The sequence below is a fragment of the Grammomys surdaster genome, unplaced genomic scaffold, assembly GCF_004785775.1.
Source record: "Grammomys surdaster isolate TR1022 unplaced genomic scaffold, NIH_TR_1.0 125982, whole genome shotgun sequence".
Taxonomy (NCBI): domain Eukaryota; kingdom Metazoa; phylum Chordata; class Mammalia; order Rodentia; family Muridae; genus Grammomys; species Grammomys surdaster.
Genome location: NW_021620798.1, coordinates 5,002,861 through 5,025,316, shown reverse-complemented (window position 1 = coordinate 5,025,316; position 22,456 = coordinate 5,002,861). Strand labels below are relative to the sequence as shown.

At 34.4% G+C, this 22,456-nt stretch overlaps 1 long non-coding RNA gene across 1 annotated transcript in view; it reads right to left on the bottom strand.

The window, feature by feature from the left end:
- The window catches only part of LOC114609758, a 77,909-nt gene that overhangs the window by 25,968 nt on the left and 29,485 nt on the right, over window positions 1-22,456 (bottom strand). The window contains exons 2-3 of the long non-coding RNA XR_003709575.1: window positions 16,383-16,515; window positions 9,109-9,199 (exon numbers count right to left, since the gene is read on the bottom strand). This is a non-coding gene — a long non-coding RNA (uncharacterized LOC114609758). The remainder of the gene's footprint in view (window positions 1-9,108; window positions 9,200-16,382; window positions 16,516-22,456) is intronic.

Here is a 22,456-nt window from a genome sequence, read left to right as displayed (position 1 = left end):
CATTGAACTATGAGCAAAAGACAGCTGATCAACCTGTATCAACACTCAGAGAGCCAAGAGTTGATAGGGAATGTGGACTTGGAAACTACAATTTAGAAAAAGTAGGAAAGTATTCTTCTTTCAATAAACTCAAAAGAAGGTAGCCACACAAACAAAGTTCCACCTCTAACAACAAAAATAACAGAAAAAAAATCACTTTTTCTTAACATCTCTTAACATTGATGGACTCAATTCCCCAATAAAAAGACACAGAATAATAGAATGGATAGGTAAACAGGACACAGCATTTTGCTGCATGCATGAAGCTCACCAAAGTGAGCACTACAGACACTACATCAGAGTAAAAGGCTGGAAAATAATTTTCCAAGCAAATGGTCCCAAGAAACAAGCTGGAGTAGTCATTCTAATATAGAATAAAATCGACTTTCAACCAAAAGTTATCAAAAAATAAGGAAGGACACTTCGTACTCCTCAAAGGAAAAATCTACAAAGATGAACTCTCAATTCTGAACATCTATACTTTAATTGCAATGGCACCCACATTCATAAAGAAACTTTACTTAAGTTCAAAGCACACATTGTACCTCACACAATAATGGTGGGAGACTTCAACACATCATTCTCAGCAATAGACGATTGTGGTAACAGAAACTAAACAGAGACATGGTGAAACAAACAGAAGTTATGAACCAAATGGATTTAACAGATATCTATAAAACCTTTCATTCTAAAACAAAGGAATATAAATTTTTCTCAGCACATCATGGTACCTTCTCCAAAATAGACCACATAATTGGTCACAAAACAGGCCTCAACAGATACCAAAATATTTAAGTAATCCCTTGCACCCTATCAGATCACCATTGTCTAAGGCTGGTCTCCAATAATAACAAAAACAATGGAAAGACCACATAGACATGATAGCTGAACAATGCTATACTCAAAGATAATTTAGTCAGGGAAAAAAATAAAGAAATTAAAGACTTTTTAGAATCTAATGAAAATGAAGACACATCATACTAAAACTTGTGGGACACAAGGAAAACAGTGCTAAGAGGCAAACTCATAGCTCTGAATGCCTATAAAAAGAAACCAGAGAGAGCACACACTAGAAGCTTGACAGCACACCTGAAGTCTCTAGAACAAAGGAAAGCAAATACATCCAGGATAAATAGACAGCAGGAAATTATCAAATCCAGGGCTGAAATCAACCAAGAGAAACAAAAAGAACTATACAAAGTATCAACAAAACCAGGAGCTGGTTCTTTGAGAAAATCAACAAGATAGATAAACCCTTAGCCAGAATAACAGGAGGAGACAGAGATAGTATCCAAATTAATAAAATCAGAACTGAAAAGGGAGACATAACAGAAACTGAGGGATTCCAAAATTTCCACCAGAGAAATTCTACAGCCGATAAACAACTTCAGCAGTGTGGCTGGATATAAAATTAACTCAAACAAATCAGTAGCCTTCCTCTACTAAAAGGATAAACAGGCTGAGAAAGAAAATAGAGAAACTACTCACTTCACAATAGTCACAAATATAAAATACCTTGGTGTTACACTAACCAAGGAAGTGAAAGATCTGTAGGACAAGAACTTCAAGTCTCTGAAGAAAGAAACTGAAGATCTCAGAAGATGGAAAGATCTCCCATGCTCATGGATTGGCAGGATTAATAAAGTAAAAATAACCATCTTGCCAAAAGCTATCTACAGATTCAATGCAAACCCCATCAAAATCCCAACTCAATTCTTCATAGAGTTAGAAATAGAAATTTTCATATTCATTTGGAATAACAAAAGCTCAGGCCACATGGGCACAGGGGAAATTTTCCTGAACATATCATCAATGGTTTATGCTGTAATATCAACAATAGACAAATGGGACCTCTTAAAATTGAAACGCTTCTGTAAGGCAAAGGACACTCTCTGTAGGACAAAGCAGCAACCAACAGATTGGAAAAGGGTCTTTACCAATATTCCATCTGATAGAGGGCTAATATCCAATTTATACAAAGAATTCAAAAAGTTAGACTCCAGAGATTCAAATAATACTATTAAAAATGTGGTACAGAGCTAAACAAAGAATTCACAACTGAGAAATATCAAATGACTGAGAACCACCTAAAGCAATGTTCAACATCCTTAGTTATCAGGGAAATGCAAATCAAAAACAACCCAAAGATTCTACCTCACACCAGTCAGAATGCATAAGATCAAAAACTCAGGTGACAGCAGATGCTGGCAAGGATGTGAAGAAAGAAAAACACCCCTCCATTCTTGATAGGATTGCAAGCTGCTACAACCACTCTGGAAATAAATCTGATGGTTCCTCAGAAAATTGGACACAGAATTACCTGAGGACCCAGCTATACCACTCCTGGGCTTATACCCAAATGATGCTCCTACATATAACAAGGACACATGTTCCACTATGTTCAGAGCAGCCTTATTTAAAATAGCTAGTAGCTTGAAAGAATCCAGATGTCCTTCAACAGAGGAATGGATACAGAAATTGTGGTAGAGTTACACAATGGAGTGCTACTCAGATATTAAAAACAATGGCTTCATGAAATTTTTAGGCAAATGAATAGAACTAGAAAATATCATCCTGATAACAAAAGAATACTCATGATATGTACTCACTGATAAGTGGATATTAGCCCAAAATCTCAGAACACCCAAGATACAATTCACAGACCATATGAAGCTCAAGAAGAAGGAAGACCAAAGTTTAGAAGCTTCAGTCCTTAGAAGGGGTAACAAAATATTCATGGGTGGAAATATGGAGGCAAAGTGTGGAGCAGTGACTGAATAAAAGGCCATCCAAAGACTGTTCCACCTGGGGACTCATTCCATATGCAGTCACCAAACACAGACACTATTGTGGAAGGCAAGAAATGCATGCTGACAGGAGCCTGGTATATTTGTCTCCTGGGAGGCTGTGCCAGAGCTTGACAAATACTGAGGCAGATGATGGCAGCCAACCATTGGACTGAGGGGAATGCCAGGGCAGAGAGGCATGAGTGGGTGGGTAGGTGAGTAAACACCCTTATAGAAGCAGGGGGAGGGGTGATGGTATAGGAGTATTCCAGTAGGGAAACTGGGAAAGGGAATAATATTTGAAATGTAAATAAAGAAAATATCCAATAAAAAATGTTGTGAGTCAAGAAATAATCCTAGTATCAACCATTTTCTACAGTGAGGTTTTAACTCTAAATTTCCAAATCCTTCCAAAATATTGCAACCAGCAGGGAATAAAATGTTCAGGTATACGAACCTATCAGGGAAAATACATTGTCACATCACAGCAAGTATTTTAGCAAAGTATAGTTTGTTGCTTATCAGTGTGGTCTATAAAGGTAAGCTATATTGGTATGAAATATGGCTTAGTAACTTTTATTTTTAAACATTTTTTAAAAATTGTTAAAATTTTCTCTAAATTTTCTTAGATGTAGAATAGGAATGTTATGTGTGGTAATTATGGAAGATACTTAGTATGACTAAAGTACCCAAGTGAGCCTTTCCTGAGCCAGAGAAGAAAATGAAAATGATTAAGAGATACTGATTTCATATATTTTCTCTTTGCTGAGTTGTATACTTCATCATATTAGGTAATGTTGATTTGCTTTGCAAGCAATAAACTATGTCATCTGCAAATAGAAAAGTTGTTTTTCTTCTACTTCTGAAACACTGGTTTTCTTTGCGTAGATTTTCTCCCTAAATCTTGCCATACAAACTTACAAATTAGTGATGGTAAACTATTTTTCATAGATTTTAAGGAATATGTTTTAAAATACTGCATCATTAATGAAGACATTGGGGATTTATTTTTAGTGAATTATTTATTCCAGCTAAATAAGTTCTCTGTAACTTGTATATAAGAGATTGTTTATGGAAATTTAAATTTTGAGTAAAATAGATCAGTCTACTTTTAAGAAGCCCTTATTTTATGTCCTAGTTGAACTGTAGTGTTCAGATTGAATTGTTTTGAAGCACTAATCCAGATAATATAATATACATTTATTGCATGAATTTTTAAAACTAACTAAATCAGGACTCCAACTTCCTCAGCCTGTACAAAGGGGATTAAGTTAGTGAAGGCCACAGAATGTTCCCAGAATATCCTCCTTTTCATTATGGTTATTCTGGGTAATAGATTGTGAGAATATACTTGGAGATACTCAGTAATACTGCATTATGAATTAGTAATGTTCTCTGATGATCAAGCCTTTCACCACACTTCTTTGTAAACTAACAACTCATAATAATGGCTCTGCCTGGAACTAAATGTCATGAATAGTAAAAATAAGATTGGGGAGTATAATTTTAAGGACAGTTGTTTATACTAAGGAAATTGCTGCAATGTTTCCTTAAAATTCTAATTATCCAACTAAATGCTGAATTTTAACAACTGTTTACCTTTAAGAAAATAACACAATTATGCTCAGAGCAGTTATTTTACTAGACAATAACACTATAGGAGACTAGAAAATTCTCTCTTGAGATTCACAGAAACAAGGATAAGAAAGTACACTAAGAGGGACATGAAAGAAGATAAAATGTGCTAATGTGTTCGGGCTTATGAGGAGGTGAAAACATCATTAAATATCAATGGGGAATAGACTTAACTTGTTTTCTTTCTAAATTACTTTTCAATTCCCATGCCAAAAGTTGCATGTCAATATTTTATCTAGTACCATTTTAAAATTCATCAAAGAACTTTCATATGGCACAGACCCAGTTCATCTGGCATCTACAAAGTTCAAAGCTTTGGCATTATCATCTTTAGAAAACTGACATGAATAAAGCAAGAAAATTACCTTTTGAAAATTAGTCTTTTATGCAAAGCACACTTGGTTCAGCAATGTTTGAAAAACTGTCCTGATTCATTTGCTTGCATAGCTTTAAAATCCATTTTTGTGTAGCTAACAATGGTGGACTAGATAGTAATAGGTATTTACTGTACAGAGAAGCATTTATTGTATACCTACTATGTGCCAACTCTGTGGTGAATTATTCTCAGTTACTTTATTTGAAAATTAAAAGTCTAGACAGAAATATTTCCGTGCTGTATGACAGACTTTAAGAAAATTAAACCTTGAGGGTTATGAAAATATTGAAGAAGATTCAGTTATCGCTGCTGTTTCAGGGCTAAAATACAGGACACGGAAAATTTTAGAGAGACAATGGCTTATTTATGATATATTGTATGAAGCTGTTGGATATTTCAACAATTTACAGGGCTCTGTTCACAGATAGACTGCTTCTTTGTTTCCCATCAGAAAAGAACAGGCCATGGAGCCTGCATGTGTCTCCACTAAGTCCTCTGTATATATGATGTTGTTGTGTAGCTTGGTATTTTGAGGGATTCTTAACAATGGAAGTGAGAATGTCCTTGACTCCTTAGCCTGCTTTTGGTACCCTTTTACTCCTACTGGGTTGCCTAGCCCAGGCTTGATATGAGCTTAGTATTACTGTATTTTGTTATGCCATGCACAGTTGATATCACTGTGAGGAATCTTGGCAATAACCAAATAAGTGAATAAACTCATCATAAAGTATTAGAAGTTGAACTGTTAAAAATAAAAAGCAGCATAGATATGGAAAGGGGCATATTTAAAGTTGGGTTATTGATTTTGACATTTCACTAATGATTTGAATGGAGAAAATATGTAATGTATATGGAATAGCAAGGTCAAGGTCTTAAGGCAATAACAGCACTAAAATTCTAAGAAAATATTATCACTGTAGGCAGGATTTTATAAACAATGACAAAAGGAGTACAGAAAAGAGGGATGGGAGGTTATAATAAGAGCTTATACAAAAATCTAAGAAAATTACCTACTCTTAAGAGAATTTAGAGCAAGGATATAATGTCACTAACTGTCTAAATTATACTATGAATGAATAACTATGCTGCTTTGAGATCATAGACTGCACGAGGACAACAGTAGAAGCAGAAAGGCCACTTAGAAAGAAATTTCAGTAACAAAGTCAAAATATATTTCTTATATTACCTATAGTAGTTGTGGAATTTGGAGAAACAGCTCAGTGGTTAAACATGTTTACCACTTTTCTCCATGACTGAACTTTAGTTTCCAGCAACCAACTAAGGTAGAATGTGCTTTCTGTAACCAACACACACACACACACACAAACACCAGATAGATAGATAGATAGATAGATAGATAGATAGATAGATAGATAGATAAATAGATAGATAGATGATAGATGATAGATGATAGATAGATCGATAGATGATAGATAGATCGATAGATAGATTGATAGATAGATAGATAGATAGATTGATAGATAGATAGATAGATAGATAAACAAATGTTAAGACAGAAACTGTTATACAGATACCAGATTAGCACTAGATGTGGAAAACATAATTTGTTAATGGATTAGATCAGTATGTGACTGAAACATATGTTTATGCATATACAGAGGAATTTTAACCCAGCAACATGGCTGCACCAAAACAAACAAAAAAAACAAAACAAAAACAAAAAACAACCAACTAACCAAACAAAAAGTTCTAGGCCTGTGAGATCTAGCTAGTTGGTATACAGAGGCAAGCAAATTTCTGATTTCAAGTCCAGCCTAGTATAAATGAGATTTTAGGTAAAGAAAAGCTTAGGCCCAGGCATGATGGTACATGCCTTTAATATTAGCATTCAGAAGGCAGTGACATGGAGATCTCTGAGTTCAAGTCAGTTGAGTCAGTTGAGATTCAGTGAGTGAGTACAGTTCTTGGGTCAGTTTGGTCAGTTCAGTTGAGTCAGTGAGTTGAAAGGCAGGGAAGTAGAGTGGAGTTTGTGGCACTTCTGTTCTTGGAGTTCAGAGTTAGGTTTTACAGTTGTGCAGAGAGAATAAGGCAGACACAAGTGAAGATAGAATAAGTCAGAGAATGAGACAGAGCCAGTCAGAAGATCAGAACAGATTGTCAGACTTACTTTGAGGCCAAACAGAGCAATTCATTGAGAAATTGGGAGCTTAAAGTTTGAGCCAGAAGAGCTGAGTTGAATCAGTTAGTCAGAGTTCAAACTATAGAGTTGAGCATATTAATCAGTAAGCCTGTGAGACCATAATTATATCAGGTGAAAATAAGTCATATTTACATACAAAAAGAGAAAAAAAAATCTTATTAGGTCTTATAGGTTAAAGCAACACATTTGCCTTCCCCAAGGATTTTAAAATCACAGAATACAATATTGTCATTTAAAATAGATTATTTTGAATTTTCTTTTTAATCTAAGTTTTGTATAATATGTTTTGGTCATATTTTTCTGATCTGCCTCCAGTATTAGCTATTACGGTGCAATTCCTTTGATTATGTGGAATAAGGAACTGTTTATAGACCAGACAATAAATATATTGCATAGTGGTTGATTTGAATATTGGGAAGAGATTAATATGGAAAAAATGTAGCCAGGAAAGAAGATAAAGATTTTGTGGGAGAGACTTCAGTTTTAAATATGAAGGTCACAGAAAGTCTGTATGAGAAAATAATATTAATGTAAAGAAGAAAAGCTTTGCATGTAGTTGGATGGCTCATAGGTTGAAAGTCTTACCTCTCATGACTGATGACTGAATTAAATCTCCAGAACTTACTTAAAAAGTGGAAGGAGAGAGGACATTCCATAATGTTCTTTTACTTCCAGATACACTCTTTGGCATATAGCCTAAGCACAAAGATATCACACACACACACACACACACACACACATGCACACGCACATGCACACACAGACACATACACACATACACACATACATGTAAATACTCACATAAACATTATACAGGAAGATAAAAATTAAAGTAAAACTTATTTTCTATGTATATATTAATTAATTTCTTTAATGTTCAATATGTTCTCAGATACTTTGTTAGCTATTATGATTTTTAGTTATTTTTAATTTTTCAATAGAAAGTATAACATCTAGTATAAGCAATTCACATGTTTTTTCATTTAATTATTTGTTCACTTTACATCATTATCATTGCCCCCATCCCTCCTCTGCTCCCAATCCTACACTTACAAGTCCCTTATCCCATTACCCTCTCCTCTTCTGGTCAGAGAAAGGGAATTCCCCCTTGTGTGCCACCCTGGGATATCCAGTTGTATCAGGACTAATTGCATCCTCTCCTCCTGAGGCCCAACCAGGCAGTCCAGTTATGGGAATGATATCTGGTGGCAGGCAAAAGAGTCAGAGACAGCCTCTGTTCCAATTGTTAGGGGACCAACATGGAGATCATGTTTCACATCTGCTCCAAATGTGTAGGTCCATCCCTAGCATGTTCTTTGGTTGGTAACCTTTCTAATAATATTTGTATTGTGACTGACACAGGACTTTTCGGTTCTAATTATCCTTTTGGATATTCTTTACTGACTGTCCCAACAGACTAAATGTCAATTTTGGAATAGCAATTATAGGCACTAGAGAGAAATTTAAATGTTGGTCCCTGTAGTTTATGATTCTACTGAAATAAATTATCAGACAAGATAAGTTTTAATCTAATATCAATGCTCTTTGAAAATTTTCTTATAACTTAAATAAACTTTGAAAGGGACTTGGAAATGATAAAGCCATGTCTCATTAAAGACATTTTCACTGACAACAACATCCTAGAAAAACAATATTTTCATGATCACTATTCTCCACTGCAGTTTTTCTTCACTTATGGTCATATCATATCAACATCTGATCTCTATCTAAGTTACTTATATTATTTCCTTTTCTCCTTCTTCAGCTTCTCCTTCCACTCCTCCTGCCCTCCCTCCCCATCCTCCTCCTGCTAACCATCCTCTTCATCCCCTTCCTTCTCCTCTTCTTCCTCCTCCCCCTAACACTCATCTTTATCCCCTTCCTTCTTCTTCTCCTCCTTCTTTAAAATCATCATCATTGTTGTGATCTGCTATACAGATTACAAATTTGGTGAAGTCAGAGATTTCCTCTGCTGTGTTTCCTGCTTAATCCAAAGGTGTAGAATGATACCCAGCATATACTACTATTAAACCACAAGATTTAAGCAAAGAAAAAAGTGAACTTATGATTCTTATCCAGTAACAACTGGTAGCAGTAATGTATTCTGTTACCTGTGTTCATGCTATTTGTGTTCATCTTGGTCTGTAGACATGTGTTTCTGGAGCAGGTGGTCAGGTATGATGAGCAATAATCTCAGGTTTCCTGAAACATAAGATTTCCTAAGGTGAATATTATTTTTATTTTGAACCAAAAAATTAAGGACAAACTGCAATGATGCTAAACCTTTGGTGAATAATATGTGTTTCTTCTGGAGATGCAAAATGTGACTAAGCGTATGACTCATACTACAGCCCCTTATTCATACATCCTTTCCATTCCGCAGTTATATCCTTCTAGAAAGCTACAATTGTCAATATCTAGCACATGGAGCATAATGACCTGAATTAACTACATCCTGATGGTCTTTCTAGTTGTAAAAGTCTGTGTTTCTTATTACTCTCTATATAATAATTGAGCCTATGATTATGCATTCTACAGTGACCTCAACGATAACTAATCTAGCCAATCAACTGAATCCAATCATGCATGTCAAGTAAACCACATTGACCACTAAAAGTGACAATTATATTTTGTTTTAAATTTGATTAGAGAAGATCTATCAAATATGTGTGGTTTTTTCCAGATTACTGTAATTTATATTGATATAAACTCTAATAAGTTGCCTAAAAGTTTTTTCCATATGCTTGTTGCTTTTTAAATGACCCAGAAGGGGCTGAGAGCTGGCCAAGTGGTTAGGAGCACTGGCTGCTCTTGTAGAAGACTTTGGTTCAAATATCAGCACCCACATGGCAGCTTATAACTGCCTATAAATCCTATCACAGTGGATATGATTCCATCTTTTGACCCCCACAGGGACCAGGCACACACATGGTAAACAGACATGTCTTCAAATAAAACATTTATTCAATGGATAGATAAATAGATAGATAGATAGATAGATAGATAGATAGATAGATAGATAGAATGAAAGTGAAAAGTAGTTTATTATTTTAGTAGACTTGAGGAAGAGCACTATCTGCCCTGAGTTATTTCCATATTTCACCCTGGTATCTGAAGATCTGTTAACAATGAATATAGAATATATTTGAGAATTATTTGGTTAATGAGCATTGCCATTCATATTTTGTCACACAAACTGAATGAACCTGATAATAGTTTTGCCTACCATAACAATAAGGAAAAAGCAGAAAGATCAGTAGAATACAAAGATGCAAATGGGAAAAAGATGAAAAGAAGCTTGTCTTTGAATGTCACATGCTATTAGATATAACATCACCATTTTCCCCAAGGTACCATTTTAGATTAAATGTACCTAGACCCTTTTCAGTCTATGTTAGTCCCTAGATTAGTAAATTAATATTTTTAAGAATGCCAACTTTTTTCTCAAACTGTTCTTTTTTAATCTTTCCCTCAGAGTTTACTTCTTTAGCACAAGTGACACCAACATTTATCTGACCTACAATTCTCACAAGTTTCCCGAATGCTCGTCAATTCCCAGATTGCTCACATCAAATTTGGACTCATGTATAAATGCTATTAGTATTTGATGTCAAACACTGTATAAGTACATTTTCTGAATGATAAATATCTCTTAAGAAAAGTCTTTCCCTGACTTGCTCATCTTCTGGTATTTAGCTCAACATTTTATATACACTGAGGGAGATTGTATTATGCCTTCTTCTAGTATTGCAGTCTGCCTGCATTTTGAGTCTCTCTACCTATTAAATCTACCATTTTTTTTGGTCTGAATTTACTCTTTTCTGAAATTATTTTAGCCTGATAAAATCTATCATGATTAAGAGAGACCATGTTTTACATTTGATAGCATCTTCTAGCTATTTTTGTTTTTTCAAACAAAGAATTTTCATTAGTGGCAAGGTTATGTATTACAGAAACAATAATCACATAGTCATGCCATTTCTAAGTCCTCAAATTGCCTCAAAATTCATTCATTTCCAATTCTAAATATAATGCTTAACTCCTGTTTAATCTAACATGCTGAAAAGCAGAGCACTGTAAAGACACTAAAACAACTAAAAAAAACAAAACAAAAAAAAACAAACAAAAAAACAAAAACAAAAAAAAATCTGCCTTCCATCAAACTGAAGTCATTTATTCTCATTGGATACCTCATCATGGATTCTGGCTCTACAGTTTGATATTACATATATGAACATTATTTCTTTTATAAGAAAAGAGTCATTTAGCATGTTAGAGACAGCACAGACATTTCCTATCACTGAAATTTTATCAAATATCTTCTGTTTTGAATTCATTTTGGAATCACCATATAGGAATCTCTAAACTTCCTACATTGTGACATGATATTGTTGTTTACAAATGTTAAGGTTTACATTAATAGCTATCGTGCATATATGCAGATTCTTGACTACATGGAGTAAACATGTAACAGATATGCTAGTTTCAATTCTTTTGCTGTAATAAAATAGCTTGATCAAATATAGCAATGTGTGAAAAGGTTTCTTTGGCTTACAATTACAGGTTCTTTCATTGAATGGAAGTCAAAGTAGGAGCTAAAATATCTAAAATACATTATATCCACATCCGAAAGAGAAATCAATGGATCCTTGTTTTCTTTTCCTATTATTCATTTCTCACCTCTTAGGCATGAATTAGTGTGTCCTTCTATGTCTTCCTACTTGAAGTAATGAACGAGACAATCCTTTATAGTCATGTCACCCAGACTAACCTGAGCTACACAATTCCTCAATAGTTACATTTTCTGAATGAAATGTAATACATCTTCTCAAGTAATTTTAGGTTATGACAAATTAGCAATTAGTATATAGCCATTACAATATTGCTCTTAGAGATTTTATTTACTTGCTTGAACATAAAATATTAACATGGGCTTTTAAAAGTTTCTGTTATAAATGCATGTATTGCTAAAATGATTTAGAAACACTGAAACATAGATTTATCTGAAGTCACACTTTACTTCAGTGAGATCTAAGCCGCAGTAGGGATTTTAGCAGGGGACTTCTATGACCTGACAAGAGGATTTGCTAGGGTAAGTGGTATTTCTATTGAGAAGACTAAACAATACATAACACAGAAAGGTACAGTTGAAATGCCATGGTCATTAAAATATGTCAGATTTCACTAATCGAGGTTATTAAGGAATTTGTCATAGAAGAGTAAAATACATAGGAACCAGATTCTGATGTTGTGGAATGTATACTGACATAGCCGAGGAGTTACATAATGCATTATATATTTTGTGAATAACAGGAACTCATGACCAGTGACATTTTATGCCAGAAGCAAAGGAAGACAAGTAAGTTGAAGTTCTAGCTTTATATGTCTCAAAAAGGAGGCTCAAAGTTTTAAGCCTATTAGTACAAACTAGAAAAAAAAGACTCTAAGATCATTAATATTGTTAACTGAATGTATCAACATCCACCAAATACACAAGTATTTACTTGTTAAGAATCATTAATCCATGCTGGAGAGATGGCTCAGTGGTTAAGAGCACTGACTGCTCTTCTAGAGGTCCCAAATTCAATTCCCAAACACCACATGGTGACTTACAGCCATCTGTAATAGGATCCCATGCCCTCTTTTGGTGTGTCTGAAGACAACTACAGTGTAGTCACATACATAAAATAAAAATAAATCTTTAAAAAAAGAATCATTAATCCATCTCTGAAATATTGTCTTTTGACCTTCTCTCCTATGTAGTACAACGGCTACTTTCACACTGCACCTAACATTTTCTCATGAATACTGAACATTTCTTCCTAAATCTATACCTTTTCCTTACTATTCTTATAAAGATGATGTTATGAAAGATTATCAATATACACATCTATGTCCAGCAAACCAAAGAACTGTCCTACATTTTTCTTTCTTTAACTCTATAGGAACTTCTCACAACAAATGAAATATGAACTCAATTTGGCTATGAAGTGATAGATGGATAAATTGAATATGGGGAGGACAGAAAGAAATACTTTCTAATGGTCAAACTGTGAAGACTATCTCCTGGTAGTCAGGGTTGGAGTGGCAGATTTTAAGAAGAACAAAATAGCAGAAGAGGAAACAGAGTGAGGATGTTGGAGCTAATACAGGGAAAGGTTGGTTCCTGGTAAGCACACACCTGCCTTAGGAGATGTGCTTTTCTTGTAACTAGAACTCCACTTTTAATTTTGTTTATAAAAAATAACATTTATATTTGTAAAATTATATATATATATATATATGATTGATATATGATAAGTATTTGACATATGATTGATATGTTATTGATATGATACATGATTGATGTATTATATATAATGATATATGATATAATATGATATGAGTGATATGGGAAATATCTTTAATATTACATTATATTAATATATATGTGTGTGGGGGGGTCTGTGTATGTGTGTGTGTGTATTTAATCCAGTAGAATAAAACTCATAGTTTACAGTGGAAAGAAATTCCTTCTATTTTCAAAAGAATTAAAAGCTGTATAAACTGCAGTCATTTTTACTAATTGTAATTAGCTCATACATAAAAATATACTGCATATTCTCATTGATATGTGCACTTCAGTAAGACAATATAATAACCAAAATGTAATATTTGTTAATAAAAAGGGAGATGTTTCCCCAAAGTTCAATTTTAATCACTTCCACAATAATTGTACCTATCATTGGCACAGGTGAAAATTTCCTGGACAGAACACCAATGGCTTATGCTTTAAGATCAAGAATTAACAAATAGTATCTCATAAAATTGATAAGCTTCTGTCAGGCAAAGGACAGAGTTAATAAGACCAAACGGCAATCCACAGATTTGGAAAAGATCTTTAACAACTCTACATCTGATAGAGGGATAATATCCAAAATATACGAAGAACTCAAGAAATTAGACTCCAGATAACCAAATAACCCTATTAAAAATGGGGTACAGAGCTAAACAGAGAATTCTCAAATGAGGAAGCACAAATGGCTGAGAAACACTTAAAGAAATGTTCATCATCCTTAGTCATCAGGGAAATGCAAATCAAAACAACCCTGAGATTCCACCTCACATCAGTCAGAATGGTTAAGGTCAAAAATTCAGGTGACAGCAGATGCTGGCAAGGATATGGAGAAAGAAGAACACTCCTCCACTGTTGTTGGGATTGCAAGCTGGTACAATCACTCTGAAAATCAGTCTAGTGGTTCCTCAGAAAACTGGAAATAGTTCTACCTGAGGACTCAGCTATACCACTTCTGGGCCTATACTCAAAAGTTGTTCCAACATATATCATGGACACATGTTCCACTATGTTCATAGAAGCCTTATTTATAATAGCCAGAAGCTGGAAACAACCCAGATGTCCCTCAACAGAGGAATGGATACAGAAAATGTGGTACATTTATACAATGAAGTACTACTCAGCTATTAGAAGCAATGATTTTATGAAATTTACAGGCAAATGGATGGAACTTGAAAATATCTTCCTGAATGAGGTAACCCAGTCACAAAAAAACACACATGGTATGTACTCACTGATAAGTGGATATTAGGAAATAAGCTCAGAAAACCCACCATACAACATACAGACCAAATGAGGCCCAAGAACAAATAAGATCACACCAAAGTGTGGATGTTAAAGTACTACTAAGTGTGGGGAAGAAAATAATCTCTGGGAAGTAGAGGGAGAGAGTTATTTGGGAGGGAGAGAATTGAGGGAAGGCAAGGGGGGGGCAGTTCAGATATGGCAGGTGATAGGGAAGAAATACATAGGGTCAGGAATTTGAAAGTAGGTGTGTAGCAATGTTGAAGGGGGACCAGGAGTAGCCACTAGAAGTCCCAGATGCCAGAGACCCAAGAGATTCCCAGGACCCAAAAAGCATGACCTTAGCTAAAATATGCAACAAAGGAGAGATAGAACCTATAGAGACCATACACAGTCGATAGGCATGCCACCCAGTTGAGAGATGATGCCACACATCCACCTCAAAAATATTAATCCAGAATTGCTCCTGTCAAAAAGAAATGCAGATACAAAGAGTGGAGCAGAAACTGAAAGAAAGGACATCCAGGGACTGTCCCACCCAGGTATCCATCCATCTTCAGACACTGAACCCAGACACTATTTCTGATGCCAGGAAGTGCTTACTGACAGGAGTCTGGTGTAGTTGTGCCCTGAGAGGCTCTGCCAGAAACTGACAAATACAGATGTGGATGTACAGAGCCAAACATTGGACTCAGAGAAGGGATAAAAATGGAAGAAGGCATTAGGGCAAGGACTGTAAGAGCTGAAGAGGTTTGTAAGCCCATAGGAAGAACAACAATATCAACCAACCAGGACCCCCTCAAAGCTCTGAGGGGATTAAACTACCAACCAAAGAGTACACAGGGAGTACTCATGTCTCCAGATACATATATAGCAGAGGATTGCCTTATCTGATATCACTGGGAGGTGAGCCCCTTGGTCCTATGGAGGCTCGATGATCCAGGATAGGTGAACGCTAGGCCACTGAGGCCTACTCTGATTTCCAAATAAGATGGTCACCACCACTAAGAACTGCTCTCACTAGAGTATCCCAATCACCAGGAGTCAGGCACTCCTCTGCAACAGACTCTAAGATTGCAAGAGTAAAGGGAGCAGTGGCACCGTATTGTGACACTGAATTTTTAAATTCTTTAGTAATTTGAAAATTAAACCCTGTGTGATGTCTGCACGCAACTCCTTGAGCATCTCTAGTCTCCGATACAGGGAAAACCTCAACCTCTCCCTCCTCTGGTTGATCTGTGGCTGAACTAAAACCAGAGGACAGGGGCTGCCTTTGGACTCCAGGTTGAGGAACTCGAGGACCTGGGTGATTTTCCTTGCCCTCTTGAGACCTCTTCCCTGTCTTTAATTTTTGTACCTGATTAAATAAGTCCTGATACTCATTTTCTAACTCTATCTGTTGTTTAAGGAGAGAAATTTTGTCCTGTAACTCTTTTCTGGGATCTACAGCCACCATCTCCATAGCAGGAGCATCTGGAGGTGGAGGAGCATAGGGAGGGGGCATTCAGGAAGAGGGTCATTCAGGGTCGTAATTTTTGGCTGCCTCTTCCTCTAGGTCAGCACAATCTGGCTCTGACAAATTGATTACTTCAACCTTTGGTCGTATTTTGGATTCTATGCTTTTCTTTTTCTTTTGAACATGAAAGACAGCATATAAACAGCGAAACAAAAGCAGACAATTTACACACTTAAAAAGCAAACAACAAAACAAAAACAGAGAGCTGAGTTCAGGCTGACTTATTTCTTACCACATTATCATTACTATGACCTACTGGTCTCCACATGGCAGTTTCCCAAGGCAATCACCTGTTTCACTTCTGAATTTTCAGTAGACCCTTCTTCCAGTAATGTCCCTCACTGAGTCTCTCTTTCTTGCTGCCACACATTGAGCGCCACTTTGTAACAGCCCATTCTGCTGCTCCAGTCCACAGGTCAGGGTCTAGCAAGAGAGAGAGTGGGGATGGAGGGGTGAGAGACGCGAAAAATGGAGACAAGACAGAGTTTGACCAAGACTCATTTATTTAAAGGAAATCCTGGATATTTATACCATTTACCACGTGTCTTTCCCTCATGGACAAGCACAGCTGAAGGCCTATGTCATGTGCCTAGCAGCGTGGAGACCACATGCACTAGATAGCAGTGTGGAGACCACATGCGCCTAGCTGCTGGCGGCACTAAACAGCAAAACAAGATGTTTATCAGAGTGTGCTCAGCTGTTGCTGGCTGTTGAAAACAAGTCTCTTGTCAGGGTATATGGCTCGAGATGGCTGTAAAGATGATAGCTGTTTTCAGCTAAGAGTCAGCTCCCAACACATTTGAACTGTAAATAAATAAATAAATAAATAAAATAACCAATAAAAAAAATCTTCAAAAAAAACTGTATTCTTCTGATACTTGACCTTATTGATGTGTTGATTTGACCACAATTACAGCACAATGCCAGATTGTACTTGAACACATAAGACTTTTCTATTTTGTGTGTTTGTAAATTGAATATACCATCATTCCCTTAAGAATTTATACTGAAGAGTTGATTTCCAGCTGATAATGCCACTTCAGTGGTTCTAGAAACTTTAGGAAGAGGAATTACCTTCAAGAAGTACTTCATGGTTGAGAGGGTATCTTTAGGACCTCTCATCAAAGTTTTTCTTCATTAACTCTACTTATTGATCACCATTATATTAGTCATTTTAATGTTTCCTGTGCCATGATAGAAAAAAATGCAGAAAATCATGAAAAAAAATAATTTCTCATTTAAGTTGTTTTAGTCACATATTTTCTCAAAGAAGTAAGAAAGCTAAATAATATACCAGGAAAAGAAGCAATTTCTGTTAGTATGGTACTGCCAGGAAGTGTGTGCTCTGTGAATGTGTCTGCCTGTTTTTTTTTTTTTAAATATAACTTAGCAAAAGTTACTTCTCAGTAGGCAGTTGGCTATGACATTAATCTTTCAGTTTAGTTTATGTTTACCATTCAGTAGATGTTTTACTCATAATCGTGTTTTCATGTCCTTGCCATTAGTTGGAGTACTTTTGCTAAACTTTTTTGTTATTTCTCTGCATATGCTGCATGATAAATAATTACTCATCATGTATTTTCCTTTTATTCATTAGAGTACTTAAGAAGGATGTTTTCTCCAGAATTGGAGAAAACTGTCAGAAAGTCATCTTCTATAATCATTTTTTACTTAAAATAGTTTTTCTCTTTAACTAAAACAGTGTAATCATATTACCTTGGTTGCTGATGCAACAAACTATCCGCTTTATAAAAAAAACAAAAAGCAGTATGACCTCTTGACTACTCTTTTGAAATACATGTAAAATTCTTGTCTCAAAGGGCATGGAATTAAGAAAGTTGGATGACTCAATTTTTTTTCTATTCCAGTGTACTTATTTCCTTTCTGCCTACATAGGGAACATTTCCATCCTATATTTCCAAGATAATTTTCTCACTCAGATTTAAACTGAATTAGAAATAGTATAGCAGAGGTTGCAGTGTTAGTAGCACAACATAGCACAAATTTGTTTTCTTTCTCAGAGATAATCACACTATTAGCTTCTGTACATGTCTTCAAAACTATGACGGAAACTGAAAAATAGTTATGGGGAAAATCTGAGAAATATTTACAATGCTATAGAAAATTTCTTGCTGCACATCTTGATCAGAGGATATTTTAAATTGATTGGTCCTTATCAGTCAGCTGGTTGAGAAACACCATACATTTTGGGAGAGGGTTGGTAGATACATTGGCAAAAATAATTGACTTTTATATTTTTATACATAAAGAACTATTGTATCTTAAAGATTAAAATATAAGCAGAAAGTGTGTGAGAAAGAAAGGAAGAAAAATTAAAGGCATAAAAAGAAAGAATGAATAAATAAATAAATAAATGAATAAGAGAAAGCCAGAAAGACAAAGAAATAGAGAGAAAGACAAATACAAAGGCAAAAAGACAGCAAGAGAGGGTGACCAAGGTAGACATAAAGGAAAAACATCACAGATACAGAGAATGAAAAAGAGACAAGGACAAAAGCAGTGACAGAGACTTTTAATCTTTGAGTTCAAAGACTACACATAGAAATCTCAATCAAAGTGCCAATGTTCTATTGTTCACCATCACTAGAACTTTAGGGACAGCACAACAGTTTTTACAGTATGACCCTTATCACCTGTGCCATTGCTTTTCATCTGTTCACATTTTGCTGTTAGCCATTTATATGTATTTTCATAAAAAATACAAAAAAGCTGAATGCTACCTAGAAAACAACAGTTGATTAGTATTTATGACCATTAAGAAATAAGTAGTCCATTATACAGCACTGATTTACAGAGTAGCTATTTTAACTGAAAAAGTTGGGTATAAATTATTATCAAATTCAGTATTTAAGAAACTACTCTTTATATTACTACTCCTATGTCACTCATGTGTTTTTATTTTACATTTGGTAAATGTTAGTGCTTTCTTTAATGAAAATCAGGTAGAAAAGATAATATTTATTAGCAAATTGAAGGTCATATTTCAAAGTACTCTGTGCAATGACCTTTACTGAAACCAGTAACTATAGCATCAAAATTACCCTAGGTAGATGGAAAATTAAAGAAAGAAATATGCGGTGTAAATTTGGCGGTTTCAACAATAGGGTAATGCCAATCAATAAAATTTGGAAAACTGGAGAGAGCTTATGGAAATTTCCTTCTCTGACCTACATTCCCTACAATCTGTTTTTATATTATTTATACTAGAAACACAGGAAGGAATATAAGGGATCCAGTTAACATCTCAAACATGCTATGGGGGTTGCAATTTGAAATGATATTTAATTTTCAGTAGATACTACCACACTTGCTTATAAATCATCTTAGTTTTTGCTATATTTTATTTTGATGTGTTCAGTTTCCTATATGCACATTAATTTATATAATTTCCACATTATTTTTCATCCCTGCAACTACTTTAGGTGACTGATGGGTTAATGGCCCATAAAAGAGAATTTACTCCTGCCATTTTCCTAAACAAATAAATGGTATTTTTAAGGGCCATTCTTATTTTTTCTAATCTTGAATATTGCCATAAAACATTATTAACATTTTAGTGAATTTTATTCATGAATTCAGAATTTGGGGGTAATCACTTGCATGTAAAGAATTGAGCAGGCATTCGGGATTGATCAGTGCATAGAAAATCCAGAGTTGCTGTAATCGTGGAGGTATAATTCAGAAAAAGATAAAACAAACAAATAATAAGCAAGTAAATGAATAAGTACAATTGAAAGTTAATAGAAATAGAAATATAGGTGATAAAGATAAATGTAAAATTATGAATAAATACATTAGGAAAGTCTAAGACATTGTGTGATTTGAGCTCTAAGTGACTATAAGGAACCCCAACTCTATGAAAATCAGAAGAAACTGAATTCCAAGGCAAAGAAAATAGAATGTGAAGGTCCAAAGTCAAGAAAGAAAACAAGATCTTATGGAAATAGTGAAAGATCAATTTTGCTGAAACTTTGAAAGACAAAAGAAAGATGAGTTATACACAAAGGAACATAGAACTAAGGGACATATGATAACACAGGTGATATTTATTTCACAAATGAATTCAAACCATTTTCATGTAGCCATCTTTTGTCTCTCAAAGCTTCAGTCTATTAATAATGTATGACTATAGAGGCTGTAATTGTAACTCAGTTTGTGGAGTCCTTGGGTAAAATTCATGAAGTTCTGCATCTGATCTAAAACACCATGTAAAAGAGGACTGGTGGTACATACCAGTAGTCCCCATATGCAGGAAGAAAGGCACAAAAATTAGAAACTCAGGGTAATCCTTGGCTACATAGAGAGATTGAGATGGTCATAGACATTGGACACATGTCAGATATAGTAATAATTAAAAATAAATGCATGATTGTAAGATAAAATTTAGCATGTTATAGTATTTAATAATATATGGTTGACTTAAATATACATACATGTGTACAAACATGTATACATATAGACACATATGGAAATATTTAGCAAATGAACTATATAGATCAAAATGGTAGGAAAAGAAAGTGAATTTGACTTTGGGTTTAAATAATTCCACAATTTTGACTAGATAAATATGGAATTAGGCTTTAGTAAATGGTAGTGAACTATCATATGAAACTTAGATATAATTTTTTCTGCATGTACAAAATGTTATAAATACATATATATATATACATATACATATATATGTATAACAAATTTTTCTAGGAACCCCTTTTAATGTTAGTCACTACTAGCACAGCTCCATTAATATATGAATTACACTTTATGAAAATCCATTTTGAAGGCTATTAATTGATTGCCTGTGTGGTAATTGTCCATAGCATTGATGTGCTCTGGGCGAGTTTGAAGAATTTATGTGTGAATTTTTCGCTGAGGGCTACTCTAGAAGAACATGAGAGTAAATTGCATGTTTTCTTCAGTGTGGAGCATATTAGTCATTTTAGAAATTAAATATAGTGAAAATCTGATAATGAGAAGGTTAGTAGGTACTGTACAGACTGGGGCATTGGCTGGATTTAGGTTACCAGTGTGATTTCTGTGAAAAACTAAAGTAAAATAATTGAATAAGTTAAGAACAGATCCAAATTCATATAATGCTATTTAATTTCTTTTTATATTTTATGCTTGCTGATTATCCAAATCCTGTCTCAGTTGTTTATGAGAATAACATAGTTTTCAAAACCTGTAGTACCTCTTACTCTGGAACAACTAGAAGCTGATAATTTATTGCAGTCCATTGCCAATAAATCTTTTTTTAAGCTAAATAATCTATAAAAGGAAAAAATTACATGATCCAGTCTACCATGTATATCGATATATGTGTGAGCTCAAATCAAATATGATTGTATATTGTATTTGAAAAAAATTTTATAAAAGAAATATAAATGAGCTCTCTGAGCCACAATTATCAAATGGTGCCATAGACATTTCCACAACTATTTTAGGCTAATTATCTTCAGCTATAAAGAATCATTCCAGGTTTTCTGTTTCTGAAAAAAATTCTTTGAAGAATTCAAAGCACCTTAATATTATTACTAATGACTTTCAACATTACTATTAATATTATTTTAATTTTTTAGGCAAATTAAAATTATATATACTTAAGATATACAACATATGGTCTTTAAACATGTTTGCAATATATAATTGGGTTTAGCTTTTCTGTAGATAAACTTTCATCACAATTTTCACATTTGTTCACCTTGAATTTGAATTTTATATATAGGCCAGGATGGTCCAATGTTCACCAACTGCATAACAAATCATCCCTAGTGCTGGGCACATAAATATATATGAAATATAGAATGACTAATCTAAATTATTATCATATGCACATCTAACGTAGTCATTGTTATTAGAATACTTACTATCTATTCTCTGTACAATTTTCAAGAATACAATGCTAGTAACAGTCATCATGCTGTACAATAATTCTTTTGAACTTATTCCTTCCAAGTGCTTCTATTGAAATTGCCTTCCATCATCTGTTTGTATATCTTACCTCTAACAGAAATTTTATATATTTTTCTAGTTTGTACTTGAAAAAATTTTTAATCTGGAAAAAATAAATAAATAAGAAGGGAAGAAGTCATAGTATCTTTATTTGCCAATGTGATAGTATACGTAAGTGACCCTAAAAATTCCACAGAAAACCCCTACAGAAGATTAAAATATTTCAGCAAACTAGCTGCAAATTAGCTGGATACAAAATTAACTCACAAGTATCAGTAATTCTCCTAAATACAAGTGACAAATGGAATGAAAGAGAAATCAGGAAAACAGTACCTTTCACAATAGCAGAAAGAAAGAAAGAAAGAAAGAAAGAAAGAAAGAAAGAAAGAAAGAA